The following is a 25,511-nucleotide window of genomic DNA, read 5'->3' as shown; positions in this document are numbered from 1 at the left end:
AATCGGGGTGTTATAATTTGGTATCAGAACAGCGATTAGATCCTTCGGGAACTAGTTGTTGCACAAACAATTAATAAATGTTAATTGTGTTCGATATAATTTTTTGTGTGATTTTTTAAATTAGCTTGAATTTTTTTGTCGCTGTGTAACCTTAAATTTAAAGGACTAAATTTCTTGAAGTGTGTGAGATTGTAATATCCACCATAATTTTTAAGGTACATTTTTTTTTAAAAAAATAAAAGGTATTTTTATAATTTACTATTTTGATTTAGATATTTTCTTTGCAAACCTCATTGTGAATTTTATGATATTAATTAGCCTTCGCAAGAATATAAATTAGATATCTTGATAATTTTTTTATATTTATGAACATTTAGCTTAAATGGGTATGTTTAGCATCCATTAAGTAAATAAGATTTGACTATAAATTAATTAAGAAATTCAACCGAGTAAAATCAGTTGAGAATAAAAACTAGGATTAGGTAGTTTTGGCGAATTGTTAGTTATCAAGTGTGAACACTTGTAGACTTAGTGTTGGTTATGAAATTAAATAGTATGAATTTTATGGCTTTCCTTAATAGCGTAAAGGAATTGAATTGGGATACTCACGTTCAAAGTAGACTGAATCAAATTCTTTAACAATTTTATATTCTTATAGCCACGTGCCATCACCGGATAGGGTTTCTAATGCATGGAAATTTCTTCCTGTAACATTTGTTCGCATTTAAAAGCCAACTTAGAAAACTTTGAACAATTTATTTGCCACTAGAATTAGTTTTGGAAGAGATATTTTAGTGTCAAGTGTCATGGCATTATTGGTTGATAGTTATTTAGGGTTTTAATCAATTTGAATATAAATATCAAAGTTTCCCTAGTAGGTTACAATGAAAAGAAAAAAAATACAACAGATTCTTTTTGGCATTTCACATAAATAATTAAAGATAGTTAAGAAATTCTTTAGCACCGATTGGTTTGGATATTTCGGGTTCGTGTTCATATTACTAGCATTTTGAGGTAAGCGCAATACAAACCAAAATTTTATTTGTTTATATTTTTTTATTTGGGTGTTCTTATTCAAATCCATGTTTATGTTATTTTTATCAAATGGTTGATATGTGGTGGTTTTGATTGAAGTCAATTATTAATAATGATTTTTTTTGATATTATTGTATGAGAATGATTGTGATTTGGGCTACGGTCCATGGGCAGCGACCCCTAAAAGTCTTTGGTCTACCTTGGCGTGAGCAGATTTCGCTACGGTCTATGGGAAGCGACCTCTAAATACGTTTTGATGGTCAGTTATCTTTGGGGCTCCCTGGAGCGAGCGGATTGATCGAATTTATTAATATTTATGGATGTGGTGTTTCCATGTGCTTGCGGTGTTGTTAATCATGGTAGTTGCTTTTTAAGTAATTGAAAAATATTGCATAAAATGTTTTGTTGCTTCTTTTCCTATTGGGTGTCACAACTCACGTCGTATTATGACAAAAAATTACAGATTTGATGCATGACAAGGAGTTGATCAACGTGGAACCTAAAGAGTAATTTGAAGTCCTTAAGATTATTGTTTATGCGTAAAATTCTAGTTCAAAGATGTTAATTAGTCTTAGATTTAAAGCAGTAAAATATCGTATGATGTTGAGTTGACTGAATGTCATTCTAAATCCCTAATAGATTTTGATATGATTCTTTTTGTAATTAACTAAAAACATCTTATGGGACATTTGGTAAAAATTGTAGAATTTTCTTAGTAGTATAAATATTTTTAAAATAATTCTTTGTACATGTGTTAAATCCAGTAAATATTTGACATATATAAATGTCTTGTGAATATCCTATTTTAAAACTATTATAAGCTGATTTTTAGATCTTAGTGTCTTATGGGGAAATTAATATCTATCTTTTAGATTTCTAAAATGACAAGCCTCATGTAATTATGAGTCTCTTGTGATTTTATATCATTTTTCTAAAACAGAGTATCACAGTTTTGTTTTCTTGTAGTGCTGATCAACTACGAGTTTGACCGTGGTCTTAGTCTTTTAAACTTCATTTATAAATTTTAGAAAATTTATAACCAATAGTATTTACAGTTCTGATTAATCCGTATAAATATCATAAATTTTGGAACTCGTATGAAGCCTGTAAAATTCTAGGAATCTACCTTGGTCTGTTTTCAGTTTTACAATTTGGTGTTGAAATCGTTACTTATTAATCTTAAAACTTGAACGATGTTAGTATTTTTATTTGAGAATTAAAATGTGTTTTGTTTACGCTGGCTTCAAAATTAGGGTAAATCAACAATTAGATTATCCTAAATCATTTTCTAAGTGTTCCGCTGCGAATGAATTGTTAAAATGAACATAAATTAAATAAGCCCAAATAAATTATTCAACGAGCTTGGGCTTACTAGTCGGGCTTCGGCTATGGTATCCAAGTAGCACTTTGGGTTTTCGGGTATGGGATCCGGACATGACTCGGACACGAAAATCGGAGTGTTAAAATTTGGTATCAGAGCAGCGATTAGATCCTTCGGGAACTAGTTGTTGCACAAACAATTAATAAATGTTAATTGTGTTCGATATAGTTGTTTGTTGAATTTTTTTGTCGTTATGTAACCTTAAATTTATAGGACTAAATTTCTTGAAGTGTGTGAGGTTGTAATATCCACCACAATTTTTAAGGGAAATTTTGTCTTTTACAAATAAAAGGTAATTTTGTAATTTACTATTTTGATTTAGATATTCACTTTGCATACCTCATTGTGAATTTTATGATATTAATTAGCCTTCATAAGAATATTAATTAGATATCTTGATAATTTTTCTATATTTATGAACATTTATCTTAAATAGGTATGTTTAGTATCCATTAAGTAAATAAGATGGGAAAATTAGGCGCATGCCCCAAAAAAGATATTATTATTGTCACGCCCACAATAAATTTTTACTTCCGTGACACCCATAATTATATGAAATTATTAAAAATGTTTGCATGACGGATTATGCATCCGCATGACGGGTTATGCATCAGGGGTATAATTGGAAACGCAACTTGGATATAACATATCTAAAAATCCGCGCCTTGGAATTTTACAAATTTTTATATCATTGGAAATATTTTTAAGAGAGCTACGCAACGAGTACAAACAAGAATATCAAATTTTTGTTTTTCACGAAAAAATCAGAGGTGATCATCATTTTAGGCAAAATTTTCGAAAACTTGATACATAACCATTATGCAGCCACCAAAAAAGATGCATAACACATTCTGCAGACGCATAACGAATTATGCAACCATTTTATCCACTGCATAACAAATTATGCATTTGGATAACAAAGTTATGCATCTATAACAAGTTATGTAACCATTGTTTTGGTTGATTTTAGTGCGTACATAAACAAATTGATGCATAATGCAGTATGCATCCATATTTACGGATGCATATCAAGTTATGCATCTATTTTCTCGATGCATAAAAGATTGTGCAACAATTTTCTCGATACATAATGCATTATGCAGTCATATTTTCGGATGCATAATGATGTGATTTTCAATTGAGTTGTTATAGAAATAGGTTCGTTGATACTTCTGAAAGCAAAAGATTCTAGATTTAATTTTAAGACTAAAAATATAGTAAACTTAAATAAAAGTGATATGAAAAATATGGAGAAGACTGGGACTATGGAATCCACTATTTACCAATATCAAAGTGATTTATATTTTTAAGACTAAAAATATAGCAAACTTAAATAAAAGTGATATGAAAAATATGGAGAAGACTGGGGCTATGGAATCCACTATTTACCAAATCATACATTCAAATTGATTCTTAATATTGCAATAGTTGATTTTTTTAGAAATAACAATTGTAGATCGAAAGTATGGGACATCAAAACCCTAGGCTAGCATGCTCCATCAATTGAAATGACAATTGTTTAACAAAAACTATTTTATCAATTTATTTATCTAGGAAAATAATCATGTAATAATTGCATAAATTAGAGATTACCACTTTTCATTGGTGAAATAGCTTCTTCCTTCTCCCCAGAGGATGGGTTTAGCTCATCATTGTGTAAACACGCTCAAAATATTTTTTCATTGCTTCAAAAATTGCTTACAAAGATGAAATGGAGAGAAAATGATGAAAATCGGGTGTTTGCAACGTTTTTAATTGTTGCAAAACACTGTTACAGAGAACGATAAAAGGAAATTGTCGCTGTTACTGTAGCTTATAAGACCCACACCTCTGTGTCGTTAACACTGTTGATAAACGACTGTCTTAGTTGGTATGTTCTTCGTGTTCTTCAGCTATGCAGCAGCAGAAATGGTAGCTCTGCAACTCGATTTTTCTTTGCACTGTGGTCTTCTAAACTCTCCCAAACTCTCCGTAATCCTTCTATGATATCCCAGCACCTATTTATAATCCATCAACAGCAAATTCTCACGTAATAACTTCATATAATTCTCCATTATTCGGCATTATTTTTCACGGCCAGTTTAGGAAATAATTCAGATTTTTGAACTCTACACGCGTTCTGAAGCTTCCAAATTTCCATATTTAACTCCTTCACACTCCAAATAGTTGTTAGGGTCTTCCAAACACGTGCAAACTCCTCTGCTTCTCGCGCAATCTTGTGAATATCTCCTCCGGTGAGTATCTCCCTGTTTTCTTCGAATCTTGGTATTCGGCCCAACTGGATCGAAACCAACACATACCTAATCCCTGTCTAGCCCATTGGATTGGATTAGACCCAATTAATTCCATCCCTTTAGTCTCGCTGCAACAAGTTCAAATCTTCTGGCAGTTGAAACTTGGTTTTCCCGCCATTTTTCAGAATTCAAACGAAAAAGGAGGTTAGCCCTTATCCAACGTCCTGGGTGCCAGATAACCAGTGGGTGCTATAGAAAAATGGGCTACACATAGACATGGGTGCCCCTTAGAAAAAGTGGGGGTCCGTATAGCAGTTGTCCTCCGGGGTACTCCGCGCAACTTTTCGTGCCGAATTTTTCCAACAATATTTATTTCCAAAAAACACCTACAAACACATAAAACACCATAATAAGTACAAAACGAGTACTAACAATACGGAACATTGAGGACAAATTAGACACATAAATGTGTTTATCAAATACCCCCAAACTTATTAATTGCTAGTCCTCGACCAAAACTAATCTAGAAAATAAAATGACTACACTTAGCACGTGCAGCAAGCCGTTAAACCGCTAGGTGGCCCTAGCGGCGGAGTGTTTTCTCCGGAGGGTTTACCAGAGGTGTACCTACAAAAACTTTACTCCATACCCTAACTATCTAGAAGGCACTAAAGAATCTCCTTGGTTGGCATACTCTCATTGACTACAGGAAGGAGTACCCTGATGCGAAATTCTAATTGTTGTGCACGAGTTTGCACTCAGCATTCTAAAATTCATATATAAGTGACAGAGCTCTACTCAGATAGTTTCTGGAAATCATAACCGGAGTCAACCAATCACATGGAAAGATTAAGAAGATGGATAAAGAGAAAAAAATCTATGGTTTAAAGTGAACGGTGTTTCCCATATCTGTCTGAAGGCCTCTGCCAAGATGAACCTATCCTAATAGACTGAGATACCGGTCTGACTAATATCAACACAACTGCCCGAGCTTGTTAATTTCTTAAACCAACTTCAGCCCATCATCTCATTCACTAACTTAAATTGGGTTTATCCCATTTAGATCCAAAAGTATCCACGACCCATGTACTCCGTAGTCCATATTTTCTTCTTGGAATCCTAGGTTTAACCGATTTTCTTGGAAGAGACCATTTTATTCATTTACCTACAAAAACACAATAGATACCAAAATAAGCACCAACAATATATATTTTGGGTAGTAAATATGTAAGAATTAATCGCTCATCATACCCCCAAACTTATATTTTGCTAGTCCTCGAGAAAATTTATTCTAGAAAATAAAAACTCACTAGGTGGCCCTAGTGACCGAATTATAGTCTCGGGAGGGTTTACCAGAGGTGTACCCACAAAACCTTTACTTTAGACCCTAGCTATCTACGCAGAACAAGAATCTCCTTGGTTGGCATACTCTCATTGACTACAGGAGGAAGTACCCTGATGCGAAATTCCATTTGTTGTACACGAGTCTGTACTCAGCATACTAAAATTCATATATAAGTGACAGAGCTCTAATCAGATAGTTTCTGGACATCATAACCGGAGTCTACCAGTCACACGGAAAGATTAAGAAGATGGATAAAGAGAAAAAATAGATGGTTTAAAGTGAACGGTGTTTCCCATATCTGTCTGAAGGCCTCTGCCAAGGTGAACCTATCCTAATGGACTGAGATAACGGTCTGACTAATATCAACACAACTGGCATATACAAGGGGACCAGTGGTCGATAAACCTAACTTTAGGTCAACACAACTGGCGTATACAAGGGCACCAGTGGTCGACTTTATTGAATTTATTCTGTTTGGTCTGATGGTCTGGTCTCAATTATATATATATATATATATATATATATATATATATCAATCACTCTATTTCACCTAGAAATGGTAACAACTTGAATCGTGCGCTCCACCAAATCACTTAAGAAAAAAAACAGAAGGGATTAGGATTCAACGAGATATGGCGAAACTACCATGTTTTTTTTTAATTCTAACACCTAAGCTCTATGCTTTTATGAATAGACTCTTAGATGTTTCCATCTAATCAGATTGGTTCCTCAACTCCTACAACCAAGATGTTCCCATCCACTTAGATTGGTTAGTGCCAACCTTAATAAGCATAAATTTCTAGGTTGTGGAGTTTATTTATTGCAACTAAAAGCTAACAAAAAGTTTCTTCCCCACCCCCAAACTTAAATCTAACATTGTCCTCAATGTTTCTAATGAAAGAGCAATACCAAAAAGTAAAGTAACATGAGGAATCAGTAAAGAGAGAAGTCGGAAAGATAGTACCTGGGTGAAGAGAGAAATCAAAAACTAATATACAACATACAATCGCCTCGATGGTCAATCAAGGGTAAACAGGGTCCTCCAGAGAGACCTCCTCAACATCACATGTAGGAAAGGTCTTTAAAAACGGTTTAAATCTCTGACCGTTAACCTTCGAAGAACTACTACCATCCGGTGTCTCGATCTCAACAGCTCCATGGGGAAAGACAGTGCGAACAATAAAAGGACCCGTCCACCGAGAATGTAACTTCACAGGGAAAAGATGCAAGCGGGTATCATACAGAAGAAATTTTTGACCTGGAGAAAATGACTTTCTTAAAATATTCTTATCATGCACAGGTTTCATTTTGTTCTTATACTCCTTAGCACTATCGTATGCATCTGTACGAATTTCTTCCAAATCATTGAGATGGAGTTTCCTATGGGCTCCTGCCTTGTCGAGTGAAAAATTTAGCTTCTTAACAACCCAATATGCTCTATGTTCTAACTCAACAGGTAAGTGACATGCCTTGCCATACACAAGTCGATAAGGTGACATTCCAATGGGGGTCTTAAACGCAGTACGGTAAGCCCATGAGGCATCAGTAAGCCTAGACGACCAGTCTTTCCGATTAGGATTAACTATTTTCTCTAATATACGTTTTATCTCCCTATTGGACACCTCTACTTGACCACTAGTCTGTGGATGATACGGGGTAGCTGCCTTATGTGTAATACCATATTTCTTCATCAAAACCCTAAAAGGTCCATTACAAAAGTGCGACCCTCCATCACTAATTATAGCACGCGGTGTACCAAAACGTGTAAGTATATTATCTTTCAAGAACTCAACCACAACCCTATGGTAATTGGTTTTACACGCAACCGCCTCAATCCACTTAAGACATAGTCTACAGCGATAAGGATGTATAGGTTACCAAAAGAATTAGGAAACGGACCCATAAAGTCAATACCCCACACATCAAAGACCTAAACAATTAGAATCAGGATCAAGGGCATTATGTTCCTACGGTAAGTTCTGGAAATGCTCACAAGTAACACAGTGACTATGGGAGTCTTTAAACAACGAAGACCACTAGAGTCCACACTGCAATATCTTAGCAGCAGTCTTCTTAGCACTAAAGTGACCCTCACAAGCATGATCATGACAAAAGGAAATAATACTGGACTGGTCACTCTCAGGTATACATCTCCTAATAATCTGGTCTGGACAATACTTAAACAAACAAGGATCATCCCAAAAGAAGTGCTTCACCTCGGCTAAATACCTAGAACGATCTTGTTTACCCCAATGTTGGGGCATTCGTCCAGTAACAAGATAGTTCACTATATTTGCATACCAAGGTAATTGGGTAACAAAGAATAGTTGTTCATCAGGAAAGCCATCCCTTATAGGAAGGGAATCATCAGGGGAATCAACAACTAGCCTAGACAAGTGGTCTGCTACTAAATTTTCGGCACCCTTTTTGTCTCTAATGTCTGGAGAAAACTCTTGCAACAAAAGGATCCACCTAATAAATCTAGGTTTCGTATCCCTTTTAGACAGAAGATATTTCAAAGCATCATGATCAGTATATATTACGATCTTAGAACCTAAGAGATAGGGCCTAAACTTGTCTAAGACACAATGGCTAACAGTTCCTTCTCGGTAGTGGTATAGTTCAACTGGGCATCATTTAGAGTTTTGCTAGCATAGTAAATCACATGAAGTAATTTGTTTTCTCGCTGACCTAGCACAACACCAATAACATAATATGAAGCATCACACATGATCTCAAAGGGTAGGTTCCAGTTGGGTGCCTGGACTATAGGGGCGGTAGTGAGTAACTTCTTAAGCTTCTCAAAAGCCTCTAAACAAGCATCATCAAAGACAAACTTAACGTCTTTTGCAAGATAATTGCAAAGAGGTCTAGAAATCAAGCTAAAATCCTTAATGAATCGACGATAAAAACCTGCATGCCCTAAGAATGACCTAATATATCTTACGGTTTTTGGGACCTGTAAAGTTTTAATAAGGTCAACTTTGGTTCTATCTACCTATATACTCTTCGAAGATACGACATTCCCTAGAACAATTCCTGAATGAACCATGAAGTGAGATTTCTCCCAATTAAGCACTAAATTCTTTTCCTTACACCTAGTCAAAACTAATGACAAATGATGCAAGCACTCATCGAAAGACGAACCAAACAATGAAAAATCATCCATAAAGACCTCTAAGAACCGTTCTACCATGTCAGAAAATATGCTCAGCATACAACATAGAAAGGTTGCAGGGGCATTACATAGCCCGAAAGGCATGTGTCTATACGCAAAGGTACCAAAGGGACAGGTAAAAGTGGTTTTCTCTTGGTCTTCTGGGGCTATGACAACCTGATTATAACCGCAGTATCCATCTAAAAAGCAATAATGTCTACGTCCAGCTAATCTCTCTAGCATTTTGTCGATGAAGGGAAATGAAAAGTGGTCCTTCCTAGTGACCTTGTTCAATTTCCTATAGTCAATACAGACACGCCAACCCGTGGTCACCCGGGTTGGGATTAACTCATTGTTATCATTCTGGACTATAGTAATACCGGATTTCTTGGGAACAACCTGAACGGGGCTGACCCACTTACTGTCTGAAATGGGGTAGATAATTCCTGCATCTAACAGCTTAAGAACCTCGGTTCGAACTACTTCTTTCATATTAGGGTTCAGTCGACGTTGCATCTCCCTAGAAGGTTTGGTGTCACTCTCTAAATATATATGATGCATACAATCAGTAGGACTTATTCCCTTAATGTCTACTATGGTCCACCCTAAAGATTCCTTGTTATTCTGAAGGACGGTCACTAGCCTACTTTCCTGATCATTATCCAACTCGGATGCTATAATCACAGGTAAAGTTTCAGATGGGCCTAAAAACACATACTTTAGGGAATCTGGTAATGGTTTAAGGTCCAACTTAGGAGGCTTTTCTAACGAAGGAACTAGGGTAGACTTAGAAACGGGAAGAGGTTCAAACTTAGGTTTCCATCCATTACTAGTGTCTATCAAAGGGGTTGAATCTAGCAAAGCATTCACCTCATTAATCACATCGTCGTCATCAAAATCAATCCCAAAGTGGGATAGGCATTTCTCTAATGGATCTTCTAACAAAGTGTTTGGTAATGACTCCTCGACTAATGTTCCTATCATGTTCACCTCTTCTATGCTTGAATCATCTAGTTCAGAGGGCAGCTTACTAATATTAAAAATGTTCAGCTCAATAGTCATATTACCAAAAGACAAATTCATAATACCATTTCGACAATTAATGATCGCATTGGATGTAGCTAAAAAAGGGCGACCTAAAATCACTGGTCTTTGGTTCTATGGGTCATGGATAGGTTGGGTATCTAGGATAACAAAATCCACTGGATAAATAAACTTGTCGACCTCAATAAGAACGTCCTCGATCACACCACCGGGAATTTTAACGGACCTATCAGCTAACTGAAGTGTCATTTGGGTAGGTTTCATCTCACCAAGTCCTAGCTTAAGGTACACATGGTACGGGAGTAAGTTCACACTGGCTCCTAAATCAAGCAAAGCTTTCTCGACACAGTATTTACCTATTGTGCAAGAAATAGTAGGGGACCCTGGGTCTTTATACTTAGGAGTAGTGGTATTCTGAATAATAGAACTCACATGACTAGCTAGGAAGGCTTTCTTCTGGACACTGGGAGGTTGATAATACTGGGGACCCTGCTTAATCGCATCTAACACTGGGAGGTTGATAATAACCTGCTTAAAAACCTCCAATATATCATTAAAGTTGGACTCCCTCTTAGTTGGAACTAGCAACTGTGGGAACGGGGATCTGGGAACAAAGTCGGGCTCAACAGGACCCTCATTGGTATCTTTGGAGACTCTATCAGTCTCCTCATTTTCTGGCTCAGAAGGGTGAACTACATCATGTTCTCTATCAGGCATGACAACCTTATTGTCAACTTTCTTTCCACTCCTAAGGGTTGTTATAGAATTCACATGATTGTACGATTTCTATCCTTTAGGGTTAGGATCAGTTTGACTAGGGAACCTTCCATCTTCTTTTTCACTAAGAAACTTAGCTATTTGGCCGACTTGAAGTTCTAATTTATCAAGAGACTGGGAATTATTCTTAATTTTCCTGGTTTCTTCTTGAAAACCATAGTGGTTCTTTGATAACATCTCATGGTTCTTTGCTAACATAGTAAGGGTTTCTTCTAAGGTGGAGATCTTTTTCTCATTCTGAAACTGGGGTTGACCTGAAGAGTTCTTAGCATAACCAAAACCTGAGGGAGGCTGAGAATTACTAGACTGTCTTTGATTCTGACCCTTAGACCAAGAAAAATTAGGATGGTTTCTCCAATCAGGGTTGTAAGTCTCTGAGTATGGGTCAAACTTTTGACGGTTCTCAAACCTAGCATTGTTATAGACAGCATGGGCTTGCTCTTCACTAACCTGATCTTCCCAAAACGAGTTATTGGGTTCTACTCAACAACTAGACACTTGAGAGGCTCTAAACCTATCACTAGGTTCAACAAGAGACCTATGTTTAGGATGATTCAATTCCAAAGCTTCTAACCTTCCAGACAAAGCAGCAAACTTAGCATCTGACCCGAAGCTTGTATCTACCACATTGGTGGTACTTCTATTGACCAAGAGTCTTTTGGGGGGTTCAACACAAGACTCCCACTGTTGGGATTTTTCAGCGATAGCTCCTAAGAAGGTAAAAGCATCATCAGCACTTTTACTAGTGAACTCACCAGCGCACATAGACTCAACCATGGCTCTGGTTGAATAGTCTAAACCATCATAAATAATCTCTACGAGTTTCATCTTATCAAATCCATGGTGAGGACATTGGGATAAGAGATCATTGAATCTCTCTAAAAACCTATAAAGAGACTCCCCCTCTTGTTGCACACTAGCACTAATTTTATGCCTAACAGATGCAGTTTTATGCTTAGGGTAGAATTTCATATAGAAAGCAGCAATAAGTTCCTGCCATGTTTCAATGGATTCAGATGGTAGGTTGTTCAGCCAGGTCTTGGCTTTATCTCTCAAGGAAAAGGGAAACATCTTAAGTTCCAAGACTTCATCAGTAAGGTCTTTTATTCTAATTGTCCCACAAATTTCCTCAAAGTCCCTATTCTGAAAATAAGGGTTCTCATCATCTTTCCCCAAGAATATAGGGATCATCTAAAGAATACTAGGTTTTGTCTCAAAATTAGTCGTAGTGGCTGGCAATCTAATGCACGGGGCTCGGGTGGACCTAGTTGGGAACATGTAATCTTTCAAAGTTCCCATCGCTGGCACAGCTGAATTACTAGGCGTATTTTCCTCACGAAGAGACAGATTCTCAAAACTGAAGTTTCCAAAAACAGGGCTCTCAAAAGAAGAGTCTTCGATCTCCCCGCTTCCACAAGAAGAACTACTAGGTTTTTCACTAATCAACCGACCTAGATTATATCTTTTCCAAGCCCGTTTTCTAATGACCTCGGGCATACACTAGAAAAACAAATAAAAGAATCCTAAAGGAAGGGAGGTTCTAAGCAAACACAAAGCAGGCTGACTCCACCAAACCAAACCTAAATATTTCTAGCAAACAAAAAGCATGATGGCTCCACTTAGATTGTTTCTAGACGAGCTTCTATTCTTTCGAAAAGGAACTCGTTACAATCTGAGCAAACCTCTATGGAATCAATCCGAGTTAAAATAAGTTGAATAGAGACGAGGGAAGATGCGTGGAGCTTTGTACCCAAGGCCTCACCGGCGTTACAACGCGGCGTATTCAACTCACAGAAACCATCATGAACTTCAAAGTATGCTCAAAAGAGTAACCAATATTTTTCGAACAACTTTCCTATTAAGCTCGTTACCCTATAGGTCTTGTTCTAGTCAAAATTTTAGGCTTAGGTTCGCGTTTGGTTTCGTTTTCCTATGGCGGACAAGAAGAGAACGGTGATGAATTCCGAACCCCTATCTTGTATGGCTAGTCCTTGCCCTTTACTAGGAAACTAAAGCAGGCGTTTTCAATTCCTCAGCATTTATGCAAATAAAGGAATACAGTAAACCCGCTGACAGGGGATTCGCGGGTGTTTAGATAAACTTACCTCCCGTTCTAGACGGGGGATGAACCGCTGAAGTCGACTCGGGCCACGACTCCTATGTCATGTACGAACCCGAGGGGCCGAGGCGATATCGTAATCGCCGTCCTTCTCTGCAAACAGTTTATACTTAAACTACCCTTCCGTATGGTTTTAAAAAAAATAAATTCCCAAAGTCCACAGTCCAAAGTCCAAAAATAAAGTGCAAAAGAAAAAGATAATCTAAAAAAGAATTCTAAAAAAAATATAAAAAAATGGCTCTCTCTCTCTTTTTTAATTAATTTTTATTATTCTTTTCTTTCGCTCCTTTCGCTTTGCTTTTACTCCAAATCTTTAAGTATTCACCAAAAGCTTTGGAAATTTTTTCTTTCGCTCCAAACTCCAAAATCTATAAGGAAAAGACAAAAACCCAAAAACGTAAAGAAGAACAAATAAAATAAAAATGAAAAACAAATAAAAACCTAAAAAAAAAATAATCTAAAAACTCTAGCCGAAATACAAGTCCGCGTCGGCGGCGCCAAAAATTGATGTGATTTTCAATTGAGTTGTTATAGAAATAGTTTCGTTGAGACTTGTGAAATCAAAAGATTCTAGATTTAATTTTAAGACTAAAAATATTGCAAACTTAAATAAAAGTGATATGAAAAATATAGAGAAGACCGGGGCTATGGAATCCACTATTTACCAATATCAAAGTTATTTATATTCTCTAATTATAATCATGCAAATCATGCATTCAAATTGATTCTTAATATTGAAATAGTTGATTTTTTTAGAAATAACAATTGTAGATCGAAAGTATGGGATATCGAAACCCTAGGCTAGCATGCTCCATCAATTGAAATGACAATTGTTTAACAAAAACCATTTTATCAATTTATTTATCTAGGCAAATAATCATACAATAATTGCATAAATTAGAGATTACCACTTTTCATTGGTGAAATAGCTTCCTCCTTCTCCCCCGAGGATGGGTTTAGCTCATCATTGTGTAAACACGCTCAAAATATTTTTTCATTGCTTCAAAAATTGTTTACAAAGATGAAATGGAGAGAAAATGATGAAAATCGGGTGTTTGCAACGTTTTTAATTGTTGCAAAACACTGTTACAGAGAACGATAAAAGGAAACTGTCGCTGTTACTGTAGCTTCTAAGACCCACATATCAGTGTCGTTAACACTGTTGATAAACGAATGTCTTGGTTGGTCTGTTCTTCGTGTTCTTCAGCTATGCAGCAGCAGAAATGGTAGCTCTGCAACTCGATTTTTCTTTGCACTGTGGTCTTCTAAACTCTCCCAAACTCTCCGTAATCCTTCTATGATATCCCAGCACCTATTTATAACCCAGCAACAGCAAATTCTCACGTAATAGCTTCATATAATTCTCCATTACTCAGCATTATTCTTCACGGCCAGTTTAGGAAATAATTCAGATTTTTGATCTCTACACGCGTTCTGAAGCTTCCAAATTGCCATATTTAACTCCTTCACACTCCAAGTAGTTGTTAGGGTCTTCCAAACAGGTGCAAACTCCTATGCTGCTCGCGCAATCTTGTGAATATCTCCTCCGGTGAGTATCTCCCTGATTTCTTCGAATCTTGGTATTCAGACCAACTGGATCGAAACCAACACATATATAATCTATGTCTAGCCCATTGGAGTAGACCCAATTAATTCCAGCCCTTTAGTCTCACTGCAACAAGTTCAAATCCCAACCCTATTTCCGGCAGTTGAAACTTGGTTTTCCCGCCATTTTTCAGAATTCAAACGAAGAAGGAGGTTAGCCCTGATCCGACGTCTTGGGTGCCAGATAACCAGTAGGTGCTATAGACAAATGGGCTACACATAGACGTGGGTGCCCCTTAGCAAAAGTGGGGGTCCGTACAGCAATTGTCCTCCATGGGGTACTCCGCGCAACTTTTCGAGCCAAATTTTTCCAACAATATTTATTTCTGAAAAATACCTACAAACACACAAAACACCATAATAAGTACGAAAACGAGTACTAACAATACGGAACATTGAGGACAAATTAGACACATAAATGCGTCTATCACATAACAGTTTATGCGTCCATTTTGTCAACTGCATAACATTTTATGCAGATATTATTATAGGTGCATACTGTGTTATGCATCCTTTTTCTTTGTTGGTTTCAATACTAACAAAAAGTAACTGCATAACGTGTTATGCAACCATTCTCTGTACTGCATAACAAGTTATGCAAAAGAAAAGGCTGCATAAATTGTCATCCACCTACAATAATAGCTGCATAACGTGTTATGCAACCATTTTCGGACTGCATAACAAGTTATGCAATAAATATTTTTTAGATGCATAACACCTGCAGCACAACCAACTCACACCAAGCTAAGCATCTCATTTTTTGAAAATTGAATATTCACCAACTCCATCACTGGTTTTTTTTCAACTGAGAAACTGTTATACCAAACTTTGATTCCACTCGTCAGTTCTTCCCATAGTGGAAGACTTTATCCTAAACATGGCTTTTCTTATTCTATCTCCTCCATCAACTGGGCTTGTAAGAAACAAACAAAGGGAAAAGTGAAAGTGGACGAAGAGAAGTAACGTTCAAGATAGATGCTTCAACTAATTACAGTCTCTAAACTTATCAATAATTAATTACCTATACTTCAACTTACTAGCTTGCTAGGAATGGAATAATCCTAGGAATGAAATAATCCTCGGTTGACGGCGGCATTGTCTCCGTAAATGTAACAATGTTGTTCACAGACGAAGGAACATGCCAGCGGTACTCATCATTGATGATGGGCACTACTATACAATGAGAATTCTGATTACTCGATTGAAGTTTGATAACTTGTTTCTTTAATAACTTAATGTAGCGAACTGCCTCATCTAACACGGAGGTTGTATCCATTTTAGCTCCTCCTGGAACAAGTCTTTGAAGAATTCTCATCCGTTCACTTATCCTCTCACGCCTATGACGTGTAGCTACACATTGTGGGTCATTACTAGGTCGAACATTTCTTCTCTTAGGTTTACAGTGTTGCCGGACCGATATCAATAGGTTGCATCGCTGCGATCAAGTACATCATTTCTTTCACTGCAACCAACTCTTCCTCTTCTTCTCATCCTTCTCACCCTTGACTTGTTTTCTTTCTTCACTACAACTTATGGTTCTTATAAGTTGTTGTTGTTGTTGATGCTAAATCAGAACCCATCATAATTTCATAATCAGAACCCATCATAATTTCATCATTGTGAACCATCTTTTCATAATCAGAACCCATCATAATTTCACCTAAATCAGCCACCAAATCCATCTCCTCTTCCTGAATTCAACTCGACCTAATTTCTGTTTCAGAAACCCCAAAATTTGATTTTAATAAATATGGAGTTCACAACTGAAATAGATTCTTCCTTCTCTTGTTAAATCTCATCACCGTCAATCCAGCTCAAATTCATGACCTAACTTTCTCTTTATAACAACATCCACAACTAAATTCTCAAACTTCAAATCATCTTATAACCCTTGTAAAACATCAACAACAAATTATCGGGATTATTTCAGAGTTCCGAGGAGAAGAAAAGGAATTCCAGAAGAAGAATAATAGTTTGTCCGGATTAAAGAAGAAGAAAAAGACCGGAACATAATTTTATAAATTCTGGGTTTGCGAGAATTTTTTTTACAGAATATGGGTGTGCGCCTGAGTTTTTCTAAGTGTGGATTTTACAGTGGAAGAAATTGGAAAAATAGGTCTCCCTGTAATTTTCAGAGACAAGATTGGACTATAAATTAATTAAGAAATTCAACCGAGTAAAATCAGTTGAGAATACAAACTAGGATCAGCTAGTTTTGGCGAATTGTTAGTTATCAAGTGTGAACACTTGTCGACTTAGTGTTGCTTATGAAATTAAATAGTATGAATTTAATGGCTTTCCTTAATAGCGTAAAGGAATTGAATTGGGATACTCACGTTCAAAGTGGACTGAATCAAATTCTTTGACAATTTTATATTCTTATAGCCACGTGTCACCACCGGATAGGGTTACTAATGCATGAAAATTTCTTACTGTAACATTTGTTCGAATTTAAAAGCCAACTTAGAAAACTTTGAACAATTTATTTGCCACTAGAATTAGTTTTGGAAGAGATATTTTAGTGCCAAGTGTCTGACATTATTGGTTGATAGTTATTTAGGATTTTAATCAATTTGAATACAAATATCAAAGTTTCCCTAGTCGGTCAGTTAAGAAAATTTCAGCCGCGTTTGGTTTAGGTTACAATGAAAAGAAAAAAAATACACCAGATTCTTCTTGGCATTTCACATAAATAATTAAAGATAGTTAAAGAGATTCTTTAGCACCGATTGCTTTGGAGATTTCGGGTTCGTGTTCATATTACTAGCGTTTTGAGGTAGGCGCAACACAAACCAAAATTTTATTTGTTTATCTTTTTTTATTTGGGTGTTCTTATTCAAATCCATGTTTATGTTATTTTTATCAATTGGTTGATACGTGGTGGTTTTGATTGAAATCAATTGTTAATAATGATTTTTTTGATATTATTATATGAGAATAATTGTGATTTGGGCTACGGTCCAAGGGAAGCGACACCTAAAAGTTTTTGGTCTCCCTTGGCGCGAGCAGATTTGGCTATGGTCCATGAGCAGCGCCCCTAAATACGTTTTGATGACCAGTTATCTTTGGGGCTTCCTGGGGCGAGCGGATTGATTGAATTTATTATTGTTTATGGATGTGGTGTTTCCATGTGGTTGCGGTGTTGTTAATCATGATAGTTGTTTTTTTAAGGAATTGAAAAATATTGCATAAAATGTTTTGTTGCTTCTTTTCCTACTGGGTGTCACAACTCACGTCGTATTATAACAAAAAATTCCATATATGATGCATGACAAGGAGTTGATCAACGTGGATCCTAGAGAGTAATTTGAAGTCCTTAATATTATTGTTTATGCGTAAAATTCTAGTTCAAATATGTAATTAGTCTTATATTTAAAGCAGTAAAATATTGTATGATGTTGAGTTCACTGAATGTCATTTTAAATCCCTAATAGATTTTGATATGATTCTTTTTGTAATTAATGAAAAACATCTTACGGGGCATTTGGTAAAAGTTGTAGAATTTTTTGAGTAGTATAAATATTTTTAAAATAATTCTTTGTACCCGTGTTAAATCCAGAAAATATTTGACAGATATAAATGTCTTGTGAATATCCTATTTTAAAACTATTATAAGAAGATTTTTAGATCTTAGTGTCTCTGAGAAAATCAATATCTATCTTTTATATTTCCAAAATGACAATCCTCGTGTAATTATGAGTCTCGTGTGATTTTATATAATTTTTCTAAAACAGAGTATCACAGTTTTGTTTTCTTGTAGTGCTGGTCAACTACGAGTTTGACCGTGGTCTTAGTCTATTAAACTTCATTTAAAAATTTTAGAAAATTTATAACCAATATTATTTACAGTTCTGATTAACCCATATAAATATCATATATTTTGGAACTCGTATGAAGCCTGTAAAATTATAGGAATCTACCTTGGTCTGTTTTTAGTTTTACAATTTGGTGTTGAAATCGTTACTTATTAATTAAATTTTTAAACCTGAACGGTGTTAATATTTTTGTTTGAGAACTAAAACGTGTTTTGTTTATGTTGGATTCAAAATTAGGGTAAATCAACGTTTGGATTATCCTAAATTATTTTCTAAGTATTCCGCTGCGAATGAATTGTTAAAATGAACATAAATTAAATAAGTCCAAATAAATTACTTAACGAGCTTGGGCTTAGTACCCGGGCTTCGGCTATGGTTTCCAAGTATCACTTCGGGTTTTTGGGCATAGGATCCGGACAGGATTCGGGCATGAAAATCGGGGTTACACCCCTACTCCTCAAAGACACGATCCAAAGATGATAATGGCAAAGGAGTGTCACTGGGACTGCTTAGCAATGCCCATCTCAAAGATGCTGAATTTAGAAAGATGCAAGCACGCTATCATCAGGATTCCAAGATGTCCAAAGACGAGGATATACTCAAGAGATCACACGTATTTTCAAAGACCAGCGGTATTCCTGGACATCTATGAAACGCAACGCAGATGTAAAGACGACCTCATGAACCCAGCGTGACAACATCTATCAAATCGAAGGCTCAGTGGATATTCGTGGGCAGGGTACTGTCTCTCTCTTTTCCGTTCCATGAGGCAACATCAAGGAAGCTATCGGCTCTATCATTAGCTTCTCCCTATAACAATGAGACAAGCTCTACCACTATATGAAGACTGACAACTTCGTGCCCGTAGCTATCACGCCTCTCCCTGCCAGTCTTTTCTGATCACAGTCGCTGCCAAGAACCGTTGTTGCTCGTTTATTGATACCAGCCCTAGCTTCACAATAGCAACAACTTCTACGAACAGAGGTAATCCGAACTTCTGCATATTTTATTTTCCCATGTAGAAGTAATAGAGTCACGGAGGCGAGATGGCGATATATTTATGGTAAACCCACCGACCATACAAGATAGAACCATATAAATCACGCTTGGGGACTAAGGATCAGCATGAAATTCCTTCACCGTCAGTCAAGAACTTATTCAACAAAAGAGAGATGGTCAATCAAGAAGCATGTAATTTGCAAGGGTAAATCAAACTGAAGAAGAAGCCGCTTCAACACTCTCTCCAGAAGAAGCCGCTTTAACGCTCTCTCCAACAGATGCCGCTTCAACGCTCTCCAGAAGAAGGCGCTTCATCTCTCTCTCCAGAAGAAGGCGTTCCAACTCTCTCTCCAGAAGAAGGTGTTTCAGCACTTCAACGCTCTCCAGAGGAAGCTGCTTCAACGCTCTTTTGGGGACCCGCTTCGACGTTCGCTTCAGAAGATGCTTCAACGCTCTCTCCGGGACCCGCCTCGACCTTCGCTTCAGAAGCTGCTTCAACGCGCTCTCCGGAAGCCGCTTCAACATTCTTTTGATTCGCTTCAACACGCTTTCCAGAAGCTACATCAACGTTCTCTTTGGAAGATGCTTCAACATCTTTTTTCAAAAATTGTTTGAGTAGCTTTTTAAGGATATTACTCATAATAGGGCTCGTCCTCATCAGAGTTGAGGATTACGATATCGTCATGAATAGTTTGAGAATCCAACCAACCATATGCCTCATGTACCTGGGGCCAACCGACATCATGCTAGGGGAACGCTCACCGGGACGCCTCTTGAACGTGACATGCTCCAAGGACAGGACGACCCATCTCTCCTGGTAACATCTAACTTTGTCTCATAAGTTTTATCTTTATTTGTCACCATCTAATGTCTACCCCACAATAGTACAACCATTATGTGCTAGGCAGGGGACTTAATGTTGATGGTGGATTTTAGTTCAGGGATAAAATTGTAAAAGTCTATCTACCTGACCCGACATCGGAAGTAATAGACCTTGATATGTCCATATTCCGCAAGGAATTTGAAGAATATATCAAAATCTGATGAGTTCCTATGCCGCTCTTCATATTGTATTGAAACTCAAGCTCCTAGACGAATTGTTCACTAGTATAGAGCCTAACGAGTATTTAAGCTCCTAGTTGCACTATTCACTAATGAAATAGATCCATTTAAAAGTGTTGAGTGCCTAAGCCTCTTCGCTCATATATGCATTGATATTTTCAATATATTTATGTGTATAAAATTTACTCAGAATGGTGCATCTAGCAACAATCCCAAATATTCTATAAATTTTATCTTGCACCAGTATTATTCACTAATGCATGGCATGCCTAGTGTTTTCCTATGCTATGTTCGCCAGCGAACTCTCAATATTGGCATGACATGACGATTAAATGTTCGCTCGTAACAGAGTAGCATGAATATCCTGAAGTGTCAGTATTGAAACCTGCATGAAAACACTCACGCAGGCTACACCACTCTCTGACAAAGAGATCAGCGCGTTCGCACACCATTTAACTAAAAGTTGCGCGATTGAACGTGCTTAAATTCCTTAAGGGAGATCTAGACATGTCAGTCTCAGAAACGATCACGAGCACACAAGTTGGCCGCATAATTTCACCAGCCTAGCCAAACCCTGGCAGGAATAGGCGATCACCGTGATGACCACTGGCGGGCCAACTAATTTCCAAACTGGTCAAACACCACACATTATTCCCCAGCGTCGTCAAAACGCCAACCTAAAGAGGGGTGGACGCGCTGTTTTGGGAGAGAATCGAACGAGCAAGATTGTTCAGGACAGTCTTAAAGCCATCGCAACCGTACAACTTCGCCATCCTGGTTGGATGGATTATATCATCCCATGAATGATCAGGGAAGCGCTAACGCACACGTTGGCGGGCCCACTTCTCCTTCACCCGATCGGTTTTCTCACGGCGAGGCCATGAAGCAATGAAACGATTGCTCAAACCATGGCAGGCGTGATACTTCCAAGGATCACGGAATTCCACTAGTGTCTTAAATCGATCACAACCATCCAACTTAGCCAGCCTATTTGGATGGCTTAGATCGCATTTAGGACCATCAGGAAGGTGCACATGCGTTCACCGTCATCCCAACATGGGCCCCACGTGATCGATCTCTCCAAAGGAGGATCACGGCGTGCCAAACCTCTTGGCCAAAGTCACGTGTGCGTGACTGATTCAAAACCCTAATTAGGGTTTGCGGCAATGCACATCTGTCGTAGTTCGATCATGACCATCCATCTTCGCCAGCCTAAATGGAGGGTGTAGTTATAGACTCAAGAGGTCCCAAGGATGTCAACGTGATCACCGTGGTCCCACGGCCTGTGCATACTAGGGACCGACGCCTCGAAATGCACGCCCAAAGATGGCATGCCATACGGCTTTTAAACCTTTGTTGCAATGTATTTCTGTCGCAAATCGATCATGACCACTCATCTTTGCCGGACAAATTGAGTGGCCTAGATCGAATCTTTGTGGGACCGAGAGGTGTCGACATGCACGCGGCGGGCCGTCTTCAAGCATGCCTGGTCGGTCCCTCTAAAATTAGTTCCCATTCTTGGATTCGATCAAGCCAAAGAGGGGATGTTGCACACCTCTAAAAACCCTAAAATCCATCAATGGCAGCAAATATGACATAAATCATCTCGTCCGTCCAACTTTGCCAGCTTGATCAGACGGCTTGGATTAAAAGTTAGGCGATCAATGAAGCGTCTCAATGATTACCGTCCGCCACTCTGCCACAGGGAGTGATCGACCAGATGGTGGCCCTCCCATGCGGCCTTCAAACGATGAATCGAAGATGGTTGGACGTGCTGCCATTTTAAGACGCTTAATCCGCGACTTTTTCAATCAAGATTTAAAATAACGATGCTTCATACATATCGATTGTTTCGAGATACTTGCATAAAAGAGATGCATTACACGCATCGAGCATACATGATAATTCATGAATATCAATTCCATAAATAATTTAGTTATTTAACCTGATAGCACCGTATGCTATTTATTGCGGCGGGTCCCACTACTCGTCCCACTCATTCGAGACATCAACCATGTCACAAAATGGGGATACTTATTGGGGTATTGGTCTGGCGGTTTACAGCATGCGGCGTGCGGCGTGCAACGCGCTCATTACGAGAATGTGTCAGGAGGCATGGACGGTTAACAATGATGAGGGAGGTGGGTAAAGGCGTGATCGCGTGACAATCACCTACACGACCCCACTAATCCATCACTCAACTTCCTCCACTTCCTAAGAGATGAGGGTTGCGCTCAAATGACTTGTATAAATAGGTTCTTCAAACCTATTTTAACACAACACAGAAAACCAAGTGTTATTAACTACGTATCCAGAAAACACCCAGAAATGATAGCTTACATTATGCAAGCCAATTCAACATTCTGATACAAGTGATAAACAGCCAACACCTTCACAATCTCAACACCTTCTTCGCTTCCCTGCCTAAGATCAACCCCGTCTCCTTCACTTTGTGATCGAAGCAAGTCTGGAACGACCATTTCTTGGTTTACGCCAGAATTGTACAGATTGATCTCTCGAATCTAAAGTACTCCCGTGCAGTGAATTTGTTTAGGGTTTAGATTCGTTTCTCATCCACACACACTCAAATTTACCAAAACCAGCAGAAACATTTTTCACTCTCAAACAACTTCGTATTATAATTCCTTAATACTACGTCTAACTAGAGTATAATCATTCACATCTTCGTAGTTATGTTTTCAATATGGCACGAATTGAAAGATTGTTAGGAATGAAACAGTTCATGTCAAAATATTACTAACCTCAAGAGGAAGGATGATGTCGTCGATGTAGCTCTTTACTTCTTCACATTCTTCAAGTCTTCGAGTAATACTTGTAAGTCTCATATCCTAATAACTTTCTAGCTAACCTATACAAAGTTGACTCGAGTAAATAATCAAGCGACTCTTTAAATGAGTTTTGGTTCACTAAAATATGACAACCAAACTTGACATACCAACACTTGGTGGGTTCAACCGAGCAATGCTCTAAAAGTGCGTAGTTCAATCAATTGATAAATACGACTTTGATTGTTGGATAAAACTTGATTGACTCTTGGACATTGGTCTTTGGTACCGTCCAAGTTATTTCTCATATCAATCAGGCTCGCAGATTTCTATGTTTGATTTGCTGATTGTATTGAGAAAGAGAAAATAAACTCTTTTATATAATTCTTGATTGAGTCTCACCTTTAAGTTGGTGCTTTCGGAATTAAATTGGAGTTTATTCTATACATATTGTTGAACGAATTATTGGGTGTAGTTGTTGTGCCCCCGCCTTTTCAGATACAGATCAAATCATTGAATTTTCATAGTTTTTATTAACCAGAAGCAATTGAAACAAAGATAATCCAATAGAAATATAAGTCAACAGAATTGACACAATTTTTCTTAATCGTAAACAATTGAATCACAATAATCTATCCGTACATTATAATGGACAATATCAATTGTACCGAAATCTTGTTAAGAAAAAGCAACATATATGCAACAATATATATCTTTTCTTAAACAGGAAAAATGATTAACTAACAATAGAAGAATTGTTACCTTGATTTCTGCAGTCATTTCTCCCCAAAAATATATACCATTTAAGCACCAGTTCAATAAGAACTCTTCCCTTGTTTGTTGTCATCCTCTCGCAAGAACAAAAGAACAACAACAATGACAAAACAACCTTTACCAGAAAAAGGTTGGATTGGTTTTAACCAGTGCGTGCCAATAAAAAAAGTTTAAACCCAAAACTCATATGTTATTCTAAACACAACTTATGTATATATATATATATTGATATCAACATCCTTTGTATGGAAAATGATGATGGAATTGATAATTGTGATCATAGGAATAGAGATATTGTCACATCAACAGAACGTGGTGTATTTAGTCCAACTTCTGATCTTATTAATGATCACTCGCCTATTCAAAAGAAAAAGTTTAGGATTGAGGACACGGCGTGTCGTATCAGTGTTATTACTATGATGCTTATGAAGAGTGTGTTAATTTTGAGGAAACTGTATTTAAGTCTAAAGATTCAGAGACATTAAACTCTCTCTATATAAGGTTATTTTTAATCATCTTTATTGTGATACTCCAATAGATTCCTTAGTTGATGATGATTATGATGATGATTTAGTATAGGGACAAAAACCTAGTGGAGAAGTTAATATACCAAGAATTGTTAGCACAAACTTTGAAAGATTCCTGATTTTGGATTTGAACTGTGTGCTTCTCCACTATTACTGGATTACTTTGCATCTCATGACTTCTTTTTGCATGTGCATGTCTCCCAAATAATTTCACTTCACATCCCTAGTAAACCCTTTAACTCTGTTATTTTTTTTATCAAAATGATATATCCTTTGCAAAAACCAGGTTTGGGGGTAGCTCTTTCATTTTGATAGTCTCTATATTTTTACGTTGCTACACCGAGAGTGTAAGGTTATCATTGGTTGTATGTATTGTGCTCTGGGTTGATCTCCAGATATTTACGTTGTTGATATATGAAGAGTCTTGTTTGTATATTCCAGTATGTACATCTGCGTTCTTGTTTCTTTTTCTTTTTCTTTTTGTTTTAGTATTCCTTGCTATTCTTATTGTTCGATATTGTAACATAGAATACACCTTTTCTTGCGTCAGTTAGGTGAAATTTTCCAATCCTTTCTCTTTGAATTACATTTTTTTTTCTCCTATCTATATATTGCATACCGTCCTAGGTTCCACAGTTTGAAAAGTTAAGGACAATGTTAGATTTTGGTTTAGGGGTATAGTTTCTGAAAATTGATGCCAATAAAATCTCCAACATTTAGAGTCACGTGGTATTCTTTTATCTAAGTTTACATATTGTTTCTCACCGAAAAGTTAGAAATTAAAGGTGCTAGAGAATTTGAAAGTCTAGAGAGATGATAGAGAATTTGACATTCATGAGAGACAATTAACC

General features: G+C 37.2%; 2 long non-coding RNA genes across 3 annotated transcripts; both read left to right on the top strand.

Annotated features, from left to right (window-relative positions):
* The first annotated feature begins 754 nt into the window (after positions 1-754).
* On the top strand, positions 755-2,796 carry LOC113274079. Of its 2 annotated transcripts, XR_003322771.1 has the most exons (3): positions 755-1,014; positions 1,249-1,394; positions 1,499-2,796. It is a non-coding gene; the product is annotated as an uncharacterized LOC113274079 (long non-coding RNA). The 2 variants fall into 2 exon arrangements; XR_003322770.1 differs by having other exon boundaries at positions 755-1,394.
* Positions 2,797-17,278: 14,482 nt separating this feature from the next.
* Positions 17,279-17,911, top strand: LOC113274078. Its single transcript, XR_003322769.1, has 2 exons — positions 17,279-17,473; positions 17,707-17,911. It is a non-coding gene; the product is annotated as an uncharacterized LOC113274078 (long non-coding RNA).
* The last annotated feature ends 7,600 nt before the right edge of the window (positions 17,912-25,511 follow it).

The sequence above is a fragment of the Papaver somniferum genome, chromosome 4, assembly GCF_003573695.1.
Source record: "Papaver somniferum cultivar HN1 chromosome 4, ASM357369v1, whole genome shotgun sequence".
NCBI classification, from domain to species: Eukaryota; Viridiplantae; Streptophyta; class Magnoliopsida; order Ranunculales; family Papaveraceae; genus Papaver; species Papaver somniferum.
This window is presented reverse-complemented; position numbering and strand designations above follow the sequence as displayed.